Source organism: Colobus angolensis, unplaced genomic scaffold (genome assembly GCF_000951035.1).
Source record: "Colobus angolensis palliatus isolate OR3802 unplaced genomic scaffold, Cang.pa_1.0 Scaffold24, whole genome shotgun sequence".
Taxonomy (NCBI): domain Eukaryota; kingdom Metazoa; phylum Chordata; class Mammalia; order Primates; family Cercopithecidae; genus Colobus; species Colobus angolensis.
In genome coordinates this window covers 7,485,644-7,496,056 of record NW_012115599.1, presented here as the reverse complement: position 1 = coordinate 7,496,056, position 10,413 = coordinate 7,485,644, and the positions used below count along the sequence as shown (strand labels likewise).

General features: G+C 37.5%; 1 protein-coding gene across 3 annotated transcripts in view; it reads left to right on the top strand.

Annotated features, from left to right (window-relative positions):
- MEIS1 (Meis homeobox 1) overlaps positions 1–10,413 on the top strand; it is a 138,745-nt gene that overhangs the window by 30,535 nt on the left and 97,797 nt on the right. The gene's annotated exons all lie outside the window — the stretch shown is intronic.

Sequence of the window (10,413 nt, the reverse complement as noted above, 5' to 3'; positions counted from 1 at the left end):
TGAATTTGGCATGATTAATTTGAAAACAAAAACAGGAAAGTTAATTTTTGTTAGGCACATGTATGCTGTTTGTACCGGGAATAACTTCTGCAAATATAATTTTAAACATTTGAGACATTTTATTGTTCAAAGAAAAGTTGCTGACTTCATCACAACTATAAGCCTAGTAAAAACGGAGCCCGGAATAGTAAACTGGTTCAGAGCTGAGGCAGAAACAGGTAACCTCTGACCTCTGACTTTTACTGGAAAATGATATGCAGCATAAATCCAAGGGGCCTTTTTTCTTTCAAGTGTGTGTATGTATGTGTTATGGCGTTGCTGTTCAGAGCGCTATAGTTAAGGTGGTGTCAGCGCTTTCAATATAAAGCCTTACTTTCATAGCTCTACTTACACTATGAGTTTTCAAAAAGGTGTAAATGGAATCTAAATTCTTTTTCCTGTAGCCCAAAATTGCTGCATGGGGTCGCAGCCTAGTGTTTGGCTTGTTTCTTTTTCTTTTTCATTTCTTGCTTTTCAAAACTGATACCATCTGAGAATAGGTAGATAGTTCAGCTGCTGCATTGAAGGCTTGCAAACTGCAGAAATGCACTTGAATTTAAAACTGTAATGCATCTGTTTTCTCAAACATTGTATGATAAGAGGATTTTCGGATAGCAAATGCCCATTACCAGTTCTTCCCCTCTGACATGCTGTAGCAAGGAATTAGGAATGTTGTACGCTGCTTCTTCCTTCAACAAGTGTTCTCCAAAGGCCTATTTAATAATTTGATTGTAACTAGGAACTACATGTTATTCGCATTACCAACTTTCCACTTAGAATGTTTCTTTCTATAGTTTTTCTTTTTATGTTTTTATATTTGAGTCCAACACCTAGTTGTTTTTAAGGCATTTACACATAAATTATTTTATTTGAATGATCTCAGCTGAATCATTTAAAAACAATCCTGGGTAGCAGATTAAGTAGGTCTAGCCCCATCTGATAGAGGAGAAAAATAAGGCACGAAGAAGCTGAGTGATTTGTTGAGGTCCCAGTGGAGCGTCAGACCTAAACTTCCAGTTTCCCAATTACTTAAATAAGGTTCTTCTCATCAGACTCTCTTTCCTCATCTCTCTACTAAAAAACTACAGTAGATAACTTCCACTGTCATCAAATAGAAACTTTCTGTGCTGGTTTCCCCTACCCCACCTTTCTGTGCTTGATAACAGAGGCTGCTGGGAGCCCCACCTTCAGTCTTACTTGTCCTTCCTTGTGGGTTTTCTTTGGCGGTGGAATTTATTCCTGATAAATGCAGAATGATGCCTGAAAGTGTCGCTGCAACAACTTATGCACATTTCCATGCCAACCATGACCCTTCTAAACCTTTTTTTCATCCCTGAGACCTGCAGAGCTTGGTCTTTGTGCAGCCTTCGGATTAACTGTGCACAGTGGCTTTTCCATGTTTTCCCTGTTTGCCTTTTCTGGCAGGCATGGATGTGTAAGCTGTGCCAGCATTTGGCCTGTAGTACATGTCCTAAATAGTTATTTACACAGTTTGAGTCCATTTTAGTCAACTGGGTAAATAACAGCCCTCTTCAAAAGATTTATAAATCCATAAATATATCTTTGTACATACCCAATAGACAGAAATAACTCAATCTGTCAAGAACATATCCAAAGAGGTGTTTCCCCCACAGACAGGAGTAATACATATTTTAAAACTTTCTCTGCCATATTATTTGTACTGCGTGTCTTTTTTCCTCATGCCTTTTCCATTTTTACCACTTCATTATGGCACCTGTGGTTAAAAAAAAAAAAGAAAAAAAGAAAGGAAAGAAAAGATAACAAAAAAGAAATCCCCTAGGCTTTAGTACTCTGTTAAATAACCTTATCTGCTGCACAGTGGAGGCATGTAACAGGCTATATATATATATATATATATATATATGTCTGAATTGAATCCTATTCTTTTGAACTTTCAAAGTAAATGAAAGAAGTTATGCAGGAAATTTTAAATGTTCTAACAGATTTCAAAATACAGTAAGAGTTTCTGGTTAGAGCTCCAGCAATTTGGGGAATTTTAAGTGCCTGATAATTTGCTGAATTAGTAGCTGGTGTGATCAGTGAAAGAGTTTTTTAGTACACATTTTTACCTAAACATTAAAAAAAGAAATACAAAATCCATGGCTGGGAGCGGTGGCTCACGCCTGTAATCCCAGCAATTTAGGAAGCTGAAGTTGGGGGAGTCACAAGGTCAGGAGTTCAAGACCAGCCTGGCCCACATGGTGAAATCCCGTCTCTACTAAAAATACAAAAGTTAGCCAGACGTGGTGGCGGGCGCCTGTAATCCCAGCTACTCAGGAGGCTGAGGCAGGAGAATCGTTTGAACCCAGGAGGTGGAGGTTGCAGTGAGCTGAGATCATGCCATAGCACTCCAGCCTGGGTGACAAAGCAAGACTCCATCTAGAAAAAGAAAAAAATAAAATCCAATCGTGGGCATTCTAAAGAGAATGTACATAAGATATGTAATTAAGAGAATACCAAGGTACTGTTATTCAGGGATTTAATGTTTATTCATGATTTACACAATATATCTTTCCCTCAATTCAAATTATTCATCATGATGACTCTTTTTATGATATCTACTTCCATTCAATATTAATACTTGTGGTCCCTTGCAGGAGATTGATTCTTTAATAGTAAAGTCCTTTTCAATTGGCATTGAAGAGGGAGGGCCTCACATCTGTATTTCGTTGGGGATTCTGTTGCTGTTGCTACAACATTGATTTTGTTTACTCCATGACTTCCTCAAAGTACTTCCAAAGATACCAGATTGAATCCTTATTTTATCCCTGGCAATTATTTGCTTTATTTTCCCATTTCACAGGAGAAAGAAGTAATAGCTCAGAAATATTGAAGAGTAACTGTCAAAGTCAACTTCAGGATCTTGGTCTCTTGGCTTTGTAACTGCTTTAGGATGGGGTGCCTGTTTCCAAGGCTGCCAAGTAGTGTCTCATAGGTACGGGAGGTACACGATGGCAGATACGTGTGGCTTTCATGTGTCTTTTGCATCCTACTGTGCATGGCTGCCCGCCTGACCATAATCAGAGCCTTCTCTAGGAACTGTGTGTTTTGGAATGGGAGAACTTCAAGCAAATCGGGTGCCTCTTCCCCTAGATTTTTGCTGTTTCCCCAGAGGCCTGCCGCAGCCACTCTATGCCTCTCAAGCAGCTCCAACTACAATTGACCACATTTTTGAGTTTGGACAAATTTTTTTTTTAATTTTTTTTTTTTTTTTTTAAATTGACCACATTTTTGAGTTTGGACAAATTTTTTTTTTTTAATTTTTTGTTTTTGCTTTAAAGTTAAGAGAGCTAAATAAATGATGGTAAAAAGATAATAAAATAGAACATGAAGGGCTGTCAGTCAGTGTAGGTATTTCCAGTCCCTCACTTTTCGAGTGAGGTCACAAAGACTCAGAGCGATAAGGAGACTTGTCCAAGGCCACACACTGGCTGGTGCTCGAGTCGGGACTTGAACCCATGCAATCTGACTCTAGAGCCCAAGCTCCTAACTATGATGTCCTATTTGATACACTGCTTTACTGGAGAAACAGATCATTTGACAGACATTCTTTCTGTTACCAATTTGACAACTCTTTCCCCAGTTGTCTGTATGGAACCTGGCGCTGTGCTCCCTAATGGTGACCTAGCTATGAATAAGACAGAATCGCCTTAGACTCAGAGGGGTAATGTTCTGTTGGGGAGGGAGAACCTAGTTTTGCATGCTAAGTAGAGTGATGAATGAAGTATTTACAAAGGGAGCATGGTGACTGATATGATTCATTGGTATTATGTATTAAGAGCCTATATCATTTCACTCATTCAAAGACTTAGTGAATTAAGAATAGAAGCATGGGAACAAGTAAAGATATTGCTCTTGCAGAACATTTTCCACTTAAAACTCATCATATTTGCCTCTTTTGTGAGGATAAAGAAAAAGTATTATTTCTACATGGAAATTTGATGGAAAACATTTCAACCCTAAAGGCTTTCAATGATTGCTGGAATCTCTAAAACCCACTTATGAACTTCTCCTTTAGGGGGCAGGACTCAGAATAACAATAGTACCACTTAAAAAAAAAAAAGCAAAACCAGCATGCCGGGATGTTTCTTAAAAGAAGAATAATTGCAAAGCACTGCATTTCTCTATCATAATGTATCAATAGTTGCAGTGCCTCCCACTGCCCCATCCCCCTCTACACCAGCTTTTGTGTGAGTCCAGGCAACCTATAGGCAGAAGGCAATTCCATTTATTATTGAGGGGAATCTCAAGGCAGTTGTTCCAGACCTGTGAAGCCAGCAGGCAGAGTGGCCTGAGAGGGGATGGGGAGCACCGGGTGAGGGAGGTGGGGAAGGGCCACATTATGTTCCAGAGGACTGAGCAACGATTTATATACCACTCGCCTTTTTTACATGAAGAAGAAAAGTAATAACAGCCTGAACCCAGGCATTTGAAACAGTCAGCTGTCCGATGAATAATGGGATAGGTGGGAAGGAGCGCTCTGATTGGATGTCTTAATGAGCACATTTCGCACAGAGTTTGGGCTACAGTTCCCCTTGACCTTTGCCCTTTATTGACCAAACTGACACTTCATTTTTCACATACTTCCAATTATGGCTGGGCTTAAGTGTTGCCCTCCCTCCTTTATTTCTTTCCTATGGACAACTTGAGAGTGGTTGAGGCCACAGAAGATATTTTAATTTGAAAAACTACCGTAGCAACTCAGGTTCAGGATGTAATCTGAAACTGCTGTCACTTTGCAGCTTTTCAGCTGAAAACACAAATTTAATACTGCTTGTTTTGAGACAATTTTCTTTAAAAAAAAATCCAATGTATTTTACAAACAAAATGATAACCTAAGAACCTTGAAAAGGAAGGAAAATGGTTACAAATGGTAATTTTTATTTTTTTGTTGTTTCATTTGTCTGTTGGTCACAGTGACTTGAATGATCTTTATTTGTTCACACTTGCTTCTTAAGCCTGTACCTCTCCAGGGACTTCTTGTATTTCAATGGCACTGTAATGATTTTGACTAATACACTTTTGAGAGGAGAGAAAAGTAAAATATAATTGTGACCACAGGCCTTAGAGCATCGCAGCCTTGTGTGTTCCTTTGGTTATATTTAATGTTGACCTGCAAATTAAAGTGTGGCCTTTGCATGCAGTGGCAGGCAGAATAGGAAAATGATTTCCTGGTGGGAAAAGTCAGGTGTAAAAAGGAAAGGGGAAGTTATTATGCTCCACAAATGCCTGTTATCAAAAAGTCTATATTATTAACTTATCAAACATGTTGAATGAGATGTAGAGACAGAGAACTATTTTCCCAAGAACACCCTGTAATATACTCACCTTTCCTTTTATTGACTCATCAAATGTGAGTAACAGTGTTCTGTTTTCCACCTGCTTGACTTCTAGCATCATGAAAGCAGGCCATCTTAAAGAAAAATAACTTCATCATCTAAAAGTAGTAACTATATTTCGGGGCACGAACATGGCCATAAGCACTTTCATAGAAAGTGCGTCTTCTCATTATTAGGCAGCATCAGCAGTAAACTTCAGGTCACTGTTTTTCATCTTAAACAACCAAAAAGTGCATCTGAAATTATTTACAGCTGAGCAGAGATATTCTTCGAACACAGAAGTATTTATCTGAAAAGTGGATGAAGTGTTATCTACTTTATTATGTAGCCCTCTAGCATATCTGTGACATATTTTTGCTATAATATGGTAATAAAAGAATATGTAAAAGATAGACAAAGGTTCTGTCTTTTTCTGTAAGGTGACCTCTGTTACCAAGTAACTGCTTTACTTATGAGCTTATTAAAAACTCAAAAAATGAGCTTTTCATACTTCACAGGCATTGATGTGAAAATGAGCTATCCTGTGAGTAGTTTTCTTGATCATTTTTAGAACAATTGATTAGCCAGAGAGCTCCTGTCATTAGTTGACATTGACTGATAGCAATTTGTCACAAGCTCTGAAGGTCAGCTAGACAGTTGGAGTTTCAGCTTGTCTTTGATTGACCTTTACTGATTCCATCCTCATGTGATTGGGTTTGAATAGTTCTGACCCTCAATTGGAAAAGACAGGGCATTAGTCAACAGAGTCATTTCTTATATTTTCTGTTGATTGCTCTTTTTTATTTATGTGTGAACTCATGGTCTGGATTTCTTATCAAATTTTGAACTCTTGTTTTTGAAATTTAAAAGGTGTGATATTTATTGTGTGACCTGTAAGTCACAATTCTGTTTTCCCTTTGGTTTGCACACTTGATTTGTGATGTCACTGACATTTGTCTACTGGCCACTGTTACCTGTGCAGATACTGGAGTTTGATTGCAAGTGATGGATTAAAATTTTGTTGTTGCTGTCATTTTTTAAGAAATATCAACTCTGGTGTGACTTGTAGCACATCTAAAATTATACACCAGTTCTTTTATTTTCCTAGAATTCACTACTTTTGTCTCCCAAGACTCATGCAATATTTTAAAATAAGAAATAAGTGGTAAAAAAGTATATGAATAATGATGTTATGTCAATTCATCATTTAGCTCTGCAGCCAGAGGCATGAAAACTTTGTAAAAAGTATCTTCTTTTCAGTTTCACTCAGTTGACTGTAAATTAGAGAAAGCTCCCCTAGCTAGAAGGGCATTCGCTTTTCAGTGAGAGTGGAATATATTTTCTATTTTCATGGACCTGGAAGTTAATTGTTCATAATACTCAGTTCTTTCTTTTCAAAACTGTAAAGCATTTTCCAAAAATACATCACATATAGAGAAATATGTTCCACATCATATTAATACCATGCATTGTATTGTTTTATGTTAATGATAAAAATGGAGATATTAGCTTTAAAAACCCAGGTCTTATTCTGTAATTATTTAATTCAGTTTTTATGTAGGGCCTTTTCATTCTCTTATCCTTTCTCATCTTCCCTTCTTCTCTTGAGTCTGCATTGGGTTTTAAACTATAAGCAATAACTTGTTTTTCAGGTCAGATCTCCCAGGCATTCCAGGGCCACCACACAGCCTGGCACAGCTTAAACATGTGTTTCAGTTTCTACTCAAGGAAATAAATGAGGAGAGAATTCATTGTTTCAGGTGGTAGATTCCTCACACGGTGTCATTCTTGGCAAGGCAGAAGTGAGGAAGTTAATTTTAGGGAAGCATTCATTTAACATAGCCCAAGGAGATAAAAAGAATTTAGAATTATAATCTCTCCTGCAGATGAGCCAAAATATTATCATGAATTGTGTTTAAGGGGGGGATGGGAATGTAAATTTATACATTCCGGTCAAGTCATCAAAAATAGATTAAGCACTTATTCTGTGCCAGGTACTCTGTGTGAGCTATAAAAATGAGTAGGTCATAGTATTTGCCCTTAGGAAGTTCCTGTGTGCTACCAAGAACATCAAGCATATCAAAGTAAAATATTTGCTAAATACTGGATATTCTTAGGGAGCCGTGAGTGTATTTATTTCACAACATGCCAATGACCCAGACATGGTGAACTCCGTGGTCAGGCCTGCTGGATGGCACACAGTGTGGTGGGTATTAGGTTTAAATTGCAGAGGGACAGATCTACCTTGGTAGATGTAGACGTTCAACATCTGTGGGGCCCTGTTAGGTGGACTTGGCTCCAGAGCCCACTCTTGGAAACTTGGTCCAGTCCTTCCACACTGCCATGAACCAGCCAGTGCCTCTGCTACCTGAACCATTGGCGCCATCATTGCTTTCACCACCATGAGTCACCTGGCTGCTGACTCAGATTGATCTTCTTCAAGGGAATCTTGACATTTTGAGGAGGACAGGACTCCTTTGGCAGTCTGGTGAAGCCAATGGATACCTTATCAGAGTAATATATTTATTAATGTATAAAATAAAACCCATAGGACTACAAGGGCAATGAATTGTATTAAAATTCAATTATCTAAATATTTTTTAAAGCCAAGTTGTAAAATAGTAATATAAGGCCGGGTGCAGTGGCTCATGCCTGTAATCCCAGCACTTTGGGAGGCCGAGGTGGGCGGATCACCTGAGGTCAGGAATTCAAAACCAGCCTGACCAACATTGAGAAACCCCATCTCTACTAAAAATACAAAATTAACCGGGTGTAGCGATACGTGCCTGTAATCCCAGCTACTCGGGAGGCTGAGGCAGGAGAATTGCTTGAACCTGGGAGGCAGAGGTTGCGGTGAGCTGAGACTGTGCCATTGCACTCCAGCCTGGGCAACAAGAGTGAGACTCCATCTCAAAAAAAAAAAAAAAATTATACATATATATATATACCCTGTTAATAGGCTTAAATAACAAGATCTAGTAGTAATTCTGTTGTCTGCTGAATTTTTGAAGTAGTGATAAATGTAAATCATGTTTTAAGATATTTGTAACAACTGTATTGTGATATGCAAATATGATTTCCACTGGGGACAAAGTTATAGGTCCTGCTAATAGTTCTGTGGTTGGTTTGTTACTTACATACATGCATGAAGGAAATGCTAATTCTAATTGAAGTTACTGATAATAAAAATGTAATTTTTCCCCTTCTCAAGTACATATATCCCCTGAATTCTAACCATGGATCTCCCTTGAGGGGGTGTCTATATAGCCCAGGTTAACAACTTCTAAACTTAAGTGTCAGAAGTTAAATGGGTTTGGGGATGTATAGCCATCCCTTGGTATCCCCCAGGGATTGGTTCCAGGACCCTCTGCCTCCAACCTTCAGATACCAAAATCTTTAGATGCTCAATTCCCTGCTCTTAAATGGCATAGTATTTGCATGTAACCTATGCACATCCACCCACATACTTTAAATAATCTCTCGATTACTTATAATACCTACTACAAGGTAAATGCTTTGCAAATAGTTGTTATACTGTATTGTTTAGAAAATAATGACAAGAAAAAAAGTCTGTATATGTTCAGTACATTATACAATCATCCATTTTTTTTTTCAAATATCTTCCATCCTCAGTTGGTTGAATACGTGGATGTAGAACACATGTGTATGGAGGTCTTGACCTTAAATCATGCCATCCACCTAATCACCTATTCTCCCTACTCCTACCCTTGGACACCACCTTCTGCCCCACAGTGGGCATCTAACAGAAGATGGGTGGAGACCAGCAGCAGAATCTGAGGGATTATAGGGTTGAAGTGAGGATGAATTCTGAGACAGGACCCTGTAGCAAGGGTAACTATGCTACCCTGGGAGGATGCTTTTATGTCCTATGCCCTTCTCAGTAGCAGCCATGATTCTACCCCCACTGAATTGTGATATTTAGCTCTACCCCAGAAGTTATTTCTCTTTCTCATGGGTGATAGCACTAATTAAGAATAGTAGTAGTAGAGACTTTGGCTGTTGGCCTAACAAAAACTAACCCAAACAGTAAATTTATGCCAACCATTTTCCTTAGGAAAAAAAAAATGTAGGCATTGTCTACCTCTTGTATTGATTAGTTCTAGAAATGTAGCTGGTAAAGTTGGGTTTTGCTCAAGTGTCTGGCTTTGTGGATTAGCTCTGTCTTGCAGATAGGTTTCCATAATTACTTAACCTAAAAGCATTCTATTTGATTAGTACAATTAGTTTGGTTTTCTCCCACTTACTAATATCAATTCATATGCATTCCCTCCTAACATTGCTCACTTTATTTTATAACAAAGAATGAAGACAGCAGAACTTCCTGTTGCTTATTTCCATATTAGAAGAAAAGGAGAATATGACCTTACATAGCAAAGCTTACATTTTAAAAAATTATATATTTTTAAGAAAAAGCGAATTAAAGAGTGAATGCAGAAAATATTGAATTTGCCAATGGGCTTGTTGCTTGGTTATTAGCATTTACTGTTGTAGTTTGACTCTTTCCTTGAGTGCCCCTACTACCTATGACAGCCAGGACAGGTAGCACCTTGACACCCTTTTATACTTTAATACCTTGGGAGAAAAGGATATGTTGATTTAAAAATGCATATATATAAACATATACATATAAATATATGGATATAAATATAAATATACATATCTATTATTTATTTTATAAATACACATATTTATATAGTTATTTATTTGTATTTATATGTTTATAAATATCTATATATTTACTTATAAGCAACATATTTATATATTATATATACTTATCTATGCATAAATATAAATATATATATTTGTATATATATTCTCCCTCTCATTCTAAGAAAGGATTTAAGGAAATTAACAAAAGTTTATAGTATACAATAGGATAAAAAATGTGTAGATGAACAAATTAGAATGGAAAGCAAAATAAACAAAAAGCCAAGAAATAAGGGTAGTACTGAGCAATATAAATTATAAGATCATGTACAATTACTAGAAATAGGTATTAATTTGGCCCTGAGCT